Below are 11,029 nucleotides of genomic sequence, written 5' to 3'. Positions count from 1 at the left end.
GGAGAGTTTCTTTCCAAGCATGAAATTATATCCTTAACAACTGTTGGCTCCATTTGCAAGCTGAAAAAAAAAAAATTTTGATCATGTTTTCCTTCAAGTAGTAACTAACCAACAGAGAGGAAATTTTCTGTGTCTCAAGGAATTTTTGAGAAGTGGCTTTTAGGGCTTTGGAATTTTTTCTGGAAGTCTTTCCATTATGTAAAAAGAGGATATCTCACTTATTTCAGACCATGGAAAGCCCTGAGAAGACAATTCAGTTGTCCTGTCCCCCAGAGTATATTCCCTTCATTAGTCTGGAATTTTGGGGCATTTTGGCCTCTTCTTTTTGTTAAGTAATGTATTCTCCTGGACAGAATGCATTTATTGCTCCTAAAGAATTTTTTTTCTTTAAAAATAAGGACCAGGCATCCCTGCAGGACTGCCAGAGAGCTATCCTGAGGAAAAACTCCTTTTCAGGTGACTGCCTGTTCTTCCAGGCCTTGAGGAATGGCTGCTTCTCCCAGCAGCTCCTGACTCTTCTCATTTTCATTGGTTTCCTTCATTTTCCTCATCCTCTGCCTGTGCCCACTAAAGCCCTTTGCCTGTGCCCAAACTTCTGATTTGTTCTTCAATTCTCTGTTGTGTTCTTACTCTTCCAACCAATTTATAGGAAGGGGCTTGGAGCAACCTGGGATAAGGGGAGATGTCCCTGCCCATGGCAGGGGTGGAACCAGGTGAACTTTAAGGTGCCTTCTAACCCAAACTAGTCCATAATTCTAGCATTAGATTAAAAAAAGAAAAAAAAAAAAAAAAAAACAAAAAAACACCACCAAACAACAACAACTACTTCTACTCCTTCCAGATTGAAGAATCTGGCAGAAAAACCTGCAATGATGGTTTCTGTACCTTTCTTTAATGTCCAGCTGCAGTTCATGGGGATTGTGGAGCCATTTCCCTCCGCTTTGAGACCCTTCTCTCACCCTGTGCAAGCAGCCCAAGGCTGAATATTCAGTAAAGGAATTTTATTGCTCCTTGTACAATGTGCTGTAGGACATGCCCTCGAGGAATTCTGCTGTAAATGTCACACAACTGTGAAGAATTCAAATATATTTATATTAATTGAGATTAATGTAATCAAGAAGAAAATACGGCCTAATAAAAGATGAAACTGGATACCTGTTTGTAATCCAGCTTGCAGCTGCAGTCATTAATTAATTACAGCTTAAATATCTGTAGTTAATTCAGCTCTGAGCTCTGTACAGACACTACCAACTATTTCTTTGCTCTCCATAAATTTTATTCCTTTAAAGTATTCTGAAACCTTAATAACCGTGTTGCACATCATCACCAGGTAATGAAGGGTGAAAGAAAACTGTGAAATCATGGCTGAGAATGTTCCTGCACAAACACTGCCCTGCCAGGCTTGCCCCTCTGAAGTATTCAACATTCCTTCGAAGTATGTGAAAGGAAAATCAGATGTGAGAATATTTGCATCACAAATAGAGTTAGACAAGGGAAGTTTCCTGACCTCATGCTCTGCAGTCCAGCAGGCAAAGAACAGCTTAGAAATGATGGCAAAGTGTTTGGAATTAAATATTCCACTGGAAGCTTTTCCTTGGAGTCCAGGCAGAGCTAAACTTTGAGCTTTTGTGATCTCAGAAGGTTTCATTTCCTTTTAAACCCCATCACTCCCCTTAATTTTTCCTATTTCACTTCGCTGTGTGCTCCCAGGTACTAAGGGAATCTAAACACATGAACCAACTTCTGCAGCTGCTTTGGAAGCTGACACATCACCAGGGAATTCATCTTCCTGCCTTTCAGCCCAAGTCATTGTGCTTCCCAGTTTCAGAGCGTGGTGGAAGTGTGGCTCTGGCTCAGAGCCATGCAAACCCGGGAATTTAATGAGTTTCCTTGTGCCCAAGTGAGGACAGTCCCCTTGGCTTGCAAGGGCAGATGTTTCACTCTAATGACAGCTAATCTAAAAGCTATTTCTTTTACCATCATGCCCCAGCAGAAGATTAACTGTTATCCTTGTGCTGCTGCTGCATCCAGCAGTTTCCAATTTGCCAGGGCTCCAAGGAGTCGCTGTCACCAGAAATTTCACGTGTTACATGAAATTATCACTGGCATTGGAGCCTGCCTTTGGAGCCTTGGCTGCTTCAGCTGGATTCCAGCCACTCTGCTCTGTGCTGGGGTATGCTGCTTCACTCAGCCATTACTCAGTGGCACCTTAAGAAAAGCAGTTCATTATTTAGGAGGCACAGCATTCCAAAGCTGTGGGATTCAGGAGACTCTCTCCCCTCCGGTTCCTGCTGTGGATTTCAGGAATGACTTTTCCATTTCCATTTATTCTGTCGACGCTGCAGAGGCTGCACCTGCCCACAGGTGTGTACAGACAACCCTGAGCACAGGAGCAGTGGTTTGTTGGCTCCCAGAAGTGCCTGGAGGGCAGAAAACAAGCACAGTTGATGTTGCTGGTTGTAGCTCTCAGCAGATGAGGATGTTTGAGGACAACGTGGGGATCAAATTTCCACCCTAAACGGGAGGTTGGGGAACATGAGCCAGTCCCAAAGATGTCAGCAGAGAGTAGAAACCCCTCATGATCACAGTGATGCTGTTTTTAGGTCCTCACTAATGAACCAGCAATTGAGAAAGTAAGAAAACTTCTTCTGTCCTGGCCCTCCCTGAACCTCCCTGACCACCCAGCCTGGTGCCACCGACCCTCTGGATCTCACACCTCAGTAGAGGTGTGGAACCTTCACCTCTAAGACATATGCAATCAGGGAATTTTCAATTAATTAATTTCCAAAGCCTATCTTGGGCACAAGGTGCATGGCCAAGACCTCCTGCAAACCCAGACAAACCTCCCTTGTGTCCCTGAGAGCCACTGAGGACTTGTTCTGTGCCAGAGCAGCTGTGGCTTTAGGTGTGTCACCCCTCAACCTGATCATTTTTGGGTTTGTATGTTCCTTACACAAACCCAAAAAGTCAGGAGTTGCAGAAAATGAACAAGAAATAAGAATTTCCCCCTGGAGTGTAAAGGAAATCAAGAGCACTGATAATCAGTTTGCATGCCTCATTCCTGAACTGCATCAGTAAATGAAAAAATGTAGCTGTAAAGCCAGGGGGGGATTGTAGGAGGGAGCAGGAGGATGTTAATGATTCCAATCCACCCTGGTTTGCATTTGGTTATGCCCCTCAGTTGTGCTTTCATCTCCAGGTGGGTGCTGCCACACCAAAAACACTTCTTCCTTGGAGGTCACCCAGAGTGAGGGACCTGGAGTCCCCAAGAGCCCCAGCCTCAGATCCAGATCAGTAGTGGATGAAATGGAAAACTGACAGGGATTAGCATTTCCCCACTTGAAATGACCATCTCAGAGAGCTTCTTGATTGCTTAGAAACCTCAGATGTGCCATTATAAGACATTCCAGCATTGGTAATGTGCTCAATCTGTTCTCTGCAAGTCACATTCAAATCTGAAATTATTGGGAACACCTCTGAGTGCCTGTCACGGTGCAGGGTTTGTTCTCTCACTGTAGACTTTAACAATGGAAACAATTATACCTTGCCATGTGCTAATTTTTGCATCCTTGCCAACAGGATTTTTGCAATGTTGTTTCTTTTCTTCTCGTGCATCATTTGGCCATTCTTGATCTGCTTCCTGGAGTAAACAGGTAATTAGCCATCTACATTAATTGCCCCGTGTCCACACCATTAATGTGCTTGGATGTTTTAATTGATTGCATTCTCAAATGGCTTGGATGGCTTAAATGCCAGCTAATGCAATCCAATTAAGTCTCCTAATAAACCTGCCTGATGAACTGCAGGATAATCACACATCAAGCACAGATGTAGAGGAAAATGCCAAGGAAGTGACAGTTCAGAATAGACTGTGTCATTTGGAAAGATCCAGATCATTCTCAGCGGGGAAACTGGGAAAATTCATTCTAATTGGTGCTGGATTTGGTCCCCAAGACCTGATCCAACACAACCTTTAAGCACACACTTGCATCAGTTCCTATGCACAAAACCCTTTACACAGAATCAGAGAACAGCCCAGGTTGGAAGGGACATCAAAAAGTCATCTGAGCCAACCTCCAATGGGAAAAGATGTCCTAGATAAGATTACGCAGCACCCTGCCCAGCCTGGGAAATGTTGTAAACTTCCAGTGAGGGGAACTTTATCATGTCCCTGAGGAGGCTCTTCCAGTGATTGATTATTCTCATAGGAAAAAAAATTATCAAGATTTAACTTTTCCCACTCCAACATCCTTTCAGCCCTCATCTCCCACATGAGAAGTATCAGCTCAATGATCACCTCGAGGGAGCACAAATGCAAAGGAGAATTCAGGTGATATTGGGGGGGCTCTTAAAAATATTATTCAAACAAAATTAGCCGAGGCAGCAGGAAGTTAAATAATCTCCTGCTGGGATAGGATGTGAACTTTCAGTGGTGCCCCACAGGCAACTCACTTGAAGATGGTGCAGTGTCTTTGTGTCAGCTCTGGAGGTCTTTTCCTCAGCCCAAACAGAGATTAGGGATTTAATGGAGCAATCTGTGTGAAATTCTCCAGTCTGTTCTGCCAGATGCCAGACAAGACATAATAGCTCCTCTGGCATCAATGTCTATTAATCTAATCTTGACTTTGATTCTCTGTGTGACTCCCTTTCATCTGTAAAATGGGGATAATTCTCTCTTTCAGATGCTTGTCAGTGCCTCTTAGTTCCGGGTACACAGTGCTTTGAAGATGACATTATTTGTACATTTTCCATTCTTTTAAAGGAGCTGCATGTTGTCCCGAGCCCCTGTCCCCAGCCCCTGTCCCTGTCCCCAGCCCCTGTCCCCAGCCAGTGCTGCTGCTGGAGGTCACCCCCTGCTCTGTGCCCAGGTACAGCTCTGTTACCATTGAAACACATCATCACAGAATTATTATATACAGGTGCTTTCATTGAAGAGCTCTGGGAATCAGGGATACAGGACAGACCCAAATCTGACTCTGACATGGATTCCAGATGGACATGTTTTTATACCCTTTCCTTATATAACTACATGTTAATTATTAAACCCATATTTGCCTGTTGTATGAATTCTTGTAGTTTTCATCAGCTCCCCAAACATCGTTTCTCATGATTCTTGTTTTGAATAAACCATGATCATATTCAATTACCAAACAATCATTACATTTAACAATCATATCATTTATCATATGATGATTATGCAGGTGCAGTTTCACATTATCTAGTAAAGACAAAGCCCAGCCTTCGTTTCTAGGGCCTAAACACAGTTTTGGTTCCCTTTCCCAGCCTATCCAGGCCCAACCTTTCTTTCCACCTCCCGTGAATCTGTGGTATACAATTCCCATGATTTCTAGAAACATTTTAACCCTCTGCTATCAGCTGCCCTGGCACAGCCCCTCAGCAGGGAGGAGGAAATCTCTCAGGCACCCTGCAGGATCCAGCCCCAGGGCAGGCTCTGTGTTTGCCTTAGACAATGGCAAGGCTTGAGAAATAATAAAGACATCCAGATCCCCGTGCAAGCCCGGCCCTGCCCGACTGAGCCCCAGAGGCTTTGCTGCACCACCCAGAGCTGCCCACCCCAAAGGGAACCACAGGTAAATGTGGTCCTGAGTTTGCCTGCTTTTCATTGTTTGCATTTTATTCTCACGCAGCTTCAAGAAAACTGTGTATATTTTTAGAACTTATCTATTTGGTTTGCATATTTCTCCTCCGGGAGGAGAAAGATGGTTGATGGTGATGTTCAGCAATGAGGTCAAAGACGTGGCAAGAAAAGATTGGTGTAGCCAGTCTTTTGCCTTCTGATCAAAATGTATATAAGATGGAGTCAGAAAATTTAAAAGAGAACTTTCCTGCTGACCTTTCCCTTGCCTGCTTCGTTCTTTCATGTCCCTAACAGTGACAGGTAATGACTGCCCCTAATGGGAAATTCCAACCAGAGGTGTACCTGGGACCCAAATCCTGCTCTGAGGGCACCCAGGACCTCTCTGCACCCCACTGCCCATTCCTAACCCCAAATCCAAGCAGTGATGGCCATAAACTAAAATACAAGTTCCACCTCAGCCTGAGGAAGAACTTCTTTCCACGAAGGTGGCAGAGCTCTGGAACAGCTTCCCAGGGAGGGTGTGGAGTGTCCCTCTGTGGAGGATCCCAAACCCACTGCTCCAGGTGACCCTGCCTTGGCAGGGGTTTGGACTGGGTGATGTCCAGAGGGCCCTTCCAAACCAAACCATCCTGGGATTCTGGGATTTGAGGCCCCTTCAGCAGCTGAAAGAGGTGACCAGACTGTGCCTCCTCCTGTCCTGCAGCTCCTGCCACAGCCACCCCTCACATTCCAGTTGTCCAGCCAGGGGGCAAGTTCAGCCCTTGGGCTGAAGGATTCCAAACCCCTGATTTCCCCCAAAACATCCTAATTGCCAGTGGGAATGCAAGGAAAGGATAAGGGCTGCGTGAAAATGGGAAGTTTGCTGAAAGTTAAGCGTATTTACAAACATTTTGATAATCCAGGACTTCACAGTCTTGCTGAAACCAAGTGTAATAATTTATTGAAGAGGATTTTATGGCTTGGACTTCTGTGTTGCATTAAATAACGTGTGCCTGGTGTTTAAATACAGGACTAGGGTTGTATAGTCTAACTTGTCAACTGGTCTGAACAGCTCTCCTTGGAAACAGGAATTATCTCCTTGTCATTTTTAAAAGCAGTACATTGGAACAGCTGAAACTTTCATGTGCTCTGTAACTGAGAATAATTTAAGGTAAAATATCTGATTTTTTTTAATTGGAATCTGTCTTCCTATACAGCAAAGCATAAAAAAATGTACCTTTATACCTCTCAAGTCATGTACATATAATTTCAAAGAGTTTTTTTCATTAAGAATATAATTGCAATACTGAAACAATTACAATAATGAAATTAACTGTGAAAATGAGATGCTGCATTCCAGAAGCCTCGAAAAACCTCTTGGGGGAAAAGATAAAGCACCTCATGGAAAATGAGAACTTTCCTAAGAATTAATTACTGTAATAGAAGTGAATTCTCCAAATGCCAAGAAAGCCAGGAAATCACCTTATCCTCTTAAAGGCAGCCCTGCTACACAACACATTTTCCAGTCTAGACATAAACCCAAGTGATTTCAGACACGTTGGAAGGGGTTAAATCCCTGAGAAGTCTCGGAGCAGAACATTTAATTCATTGGGCATCAGGAGACACCTGGGTGTGAGTGAGGGGGAGAGAGGCAGATTTGGGCACAGCACTTTGCAAAGACCATTCCTGGGGACAGCCTGGAAGGGGATCCGTGCTGGGAACATGAATGAACGTTTATTTCTGACTGCCAGAAAACACAAACAGTCCAATTCCACTCCAGAAACGGCTCGAGGCACCTCTGCAGCTGAAAAACCTCCTCCACAAGAGCCAGGTAAGACACCTTCACGTTTTTACCTGCTTGTCTCTGCAGTGAACGCATCCAGACACTCAGGGCAGGAGCTACTATTATTGTTTCCTACATAATAACTCTGATGTCTGGTAATTAATTCTGAGGGTGCTCCAAAGACGCTCACCTCTAAAGGGAGAGCAAGAGAAGAGTTTTGAAACATCGCCTAAACTTCGAGGTTTTCCCAATTCTAAACTGTTTTGGCTGTGCCTCTACCAGGACTTATTTCCACCACACACAGCTGGCAGCCAACCTGCTCCAAGAAGATATTTCAATGCTGAGCTTTATTTCTTTTCTGCTGGCTGACAGATGACGGGGTTCTGCTGGCTCTCAGAGACAAAGCCATTATTTCTGAGCACAATGAGTTCTCCTCTGTGGGCAGCATCCCTGCCACAATAAATCACAGGCTACATCCAGCCATTGTCCTGGAGCCAGGCATCTGCTGATTCACTGGGGAGAGGCTGCTGGGTTGGGCTTTTTTGTTTTAATGTCACCCTATAGCTTCAGATTTTCTTCCATATTTAAGCTGAAAGTGGATACTAATCTTATTTGCTGACATTTTGACTGGAATAATGGACAAAGTTCTGGTTACTAAACTGACCATTTTACACATGCATCAAAAATCTTGGTTCAGGTCAGTTTTCCTTTTTAGATTAATTTATGTACACAGAAGAAATGGAACTTTGTGTCTGTGTACCCCAAACATTGAAACTCGGATGACAAGAGGTAACAGCTTCTCTTTCCAGACCTGTGGCTCTTTATTGTACTAAAACCAAAAAGGTAAATAATTGGAGAGATTTCAAGCAGTCTTGGAGGAGTTTTGGAGCTGGTCCCCACACCTCTGCCCCTCACACAGAGGAGCTGATCATTTCTAACCTGCAGTTCACACACAGGTGATTCCAGATCTGAAACTGCACTTCCACTGACACAGGACTGCCTCAAATTATTCTTTTTTTCCTTTGCATAGGCAAAGGTTTCAGGGCAAACCACAAACCCTGACACCCAGAGGTAAGAGAATTTCCCTCACATCTCACTGTGGACATCTATAAGGATGTACCAGATAGAGATGGAGACCTTGTTTCCATGGCAACAACTCTTAAGACAAATCACACTAAAGATGCTGCCACATCCTGCTTGGCTCAGATTGCTTTAGGACATGGAGTTGTTTTTACATTTGGTGGAGCTCTTTAATTCCTGCAGGAGGACCCCAGAGCTCCAGCTGGGAAATCATTGCTCTACTGCACATCCACTCCCTGGATTTCAGGGAGCAGCAGCCATGGGATCATCTGTTCAGACGACTCAGAGCATTCAATTACATCAATATTAAGACTAAAAACTGTGCAAAAATCGGGCAGGCAACTAAAGTAGGTAATATATTCTCATATAATAATATCAGGAGCACATATATGTATAATTTTAGGTTATATATGCTCATGTATTCTCATAAGCACAAAGTTTTTGTGACATCACCAGTGGAAAAAAAAAACCACAGGCAGAGGGGGAAAAAAATGCACAACTCCTGACAATTTCTATCTCCGGAGTCAATTCCTTCTAAAGGAGGAGTCGAAGGTCAACTTGACATTGTGGCAACTATGACACAGCGACTAAACTTCTGAGCAAGGTAAAAATATCCTTGAATAGTCTCATCCCAGCTCAGTGTCCCAGGTATAACCATGGCTATTCCAGATTCTCCAGGGGAAACACAAAGACAAAAAATATTCAAGTGCTGTCTCCCAGACAAGTGAGGCACCAGCTCGAATATTTGCTGTCCAGGGCTGGAACCTCTGACCTAAATTCCCCCCAGACTTGAGATTTTTTCCCAAGAAGAAAAGCACTGCATAAAACCCCAGAGCTGCTCCCTCTCTGTTCTGTGCACTTTGGGATGCCTTGTGCCTGAGGAAGCACCTTTTGAGTAAATATTCACATGTGGGGTCTCTGAGTTCCCGGTAAACACATCCCACAAAGAGGCAGTCATCCAGCTTGGCTGCTCAAGCCTCATCCCTGCAGGATCCAAGGGTAAAAATCCCTGATTTGAGGCTCTTTCCAAGCTGTAACCCTGCCACTGCGAGCTCTTTACACTTCCAAATTCCAGTAACAGGAGAACCTCCTCTGCAAAGTTACAAAGTAAGCAAAAAGGGAGAAATCCTTTCAAAGTGGCCCAACCCAAACAGCAAATCCCTCATTGCTTCATATGGTTTGAGTCTACATTGCTTTGGGGGAGAGGATGTTTTCCAAGAACTGAAAACCCCCACTGCTCCTCAACCTCTGGAAGAAGAAATCCCCAGACCGGTGTTCACCTTCCCAGGATTGCAAAGAGGGATTAAGCTTTTAAAGCTCTTCTGTCAAATAAGGGGCTAAGGGATGGTGAAGTGGGCCAGCAGATGGGAATTTCTGCAGGCAGTGATTAAATTATGAATAATTTAATTGAATGTGAGATTTAGGGGGAAATAAATAACGAAGCAACCTCATTCCACTTCACAGCATCGAGCTGCCTTTGCCACAGAGGCTCCAAGGTGAGAGTGAGACTGTCAGGAATCAAAGCAGCTCTGTCCCCTTGGAAGCACTGGCCAGAACGGGGACCTTGCTGCACTGTCAGGGTGATGGATTGCTCCATTCCACTGACCACTCAAAGTTGCTCAAGACAATCAAAATTAATGATTCGGCAAATATGTCCTTTACAGTTGCTGGTGCTCCTCACACAGAAAATAAGAGGTTTCTTGAGTTTTGTTGGGTTGTTTGTTTGAGTTGAGTGTTGTTGTTGTTGTTTTTTATTTAGCACAGCAGTAGGAATAAAGCTCTTAGATTCTTTGCATCTTGATTTTCCACCTCCAAAATGGGCAGAATAATACCCTGCAGTGTCTTATAACCATGGAGTAGGAATAAATACATTAAATCTATAAGAATAACTCCATTGAATCTATGAGAATAACCACATTTAATCTACAAAAATAACCACATTAAATCTACAAAAATTGCCACATTAAGTCCTGTGAGGCACCTGCCTATTGCAGTTTTATGGATGTCAACCTGGTAGGTCCTACTCAGAGGCAGCTACATTTTAAAGCATGAGTAAAACTTCTCAACAACAGGAAGATTCCCATCAACACAGAAACCCAGTCTTTGTCAGCTGTAGGAATTTCTGCAAACAGAAATGAGAGATCACTTATACCCTAATGAAATGTGTAGTTTTGTCCTTAGAAGTGACCCTGCCTTCTGCAACTCTGTTCCCCATATGGACACCCAGGCTCTGCTCAAACACGTGTGTGCATTCCACATCCCTGTGCTCTCCTGCTCCTCCTCAGCTGCTGGGATGAGAATTGCTGCCTTCACACTCGCCAGGAGCTTGAGTTAACATGACTCTGGAGAAAAAAAAAATAAAAGGGAAACTCTCCCAGGGATTTTACGGCAGAATGCTGACTGGGAGAGGAGACTTGGGCTGCTGGCAGGAGGAACTGGTGTTCATTGTTCCCCATTCTTGGAACACTGTGTGTCCATTCCCAGCAAACAGCCACAAAGGAATCCCTGCTCTGCCCCCAGCACCTCCTGCTGAACTCACACAAAACTTGGGAGCGCAGAGGAACAACCTGAACATTTCTCGGGTGTGA

Source organism: Sylvia atricapilla, chromosome 22, assembly GCF_009819655.1.
Source record: "Sylvia atricapilla isolate bSylAtr1 chromosome 22, bSylAtr1.pri, whole genome shotgun sequence".
Lineage (NCBI taxonomy): Eukaryota > Metazoa > Chordata > Aves > Passeriformes > Sylviidae > Sylvia > Sylvia atricapilla.
This window is presented reverse-complemented; position numbering follows the sequence as displayed.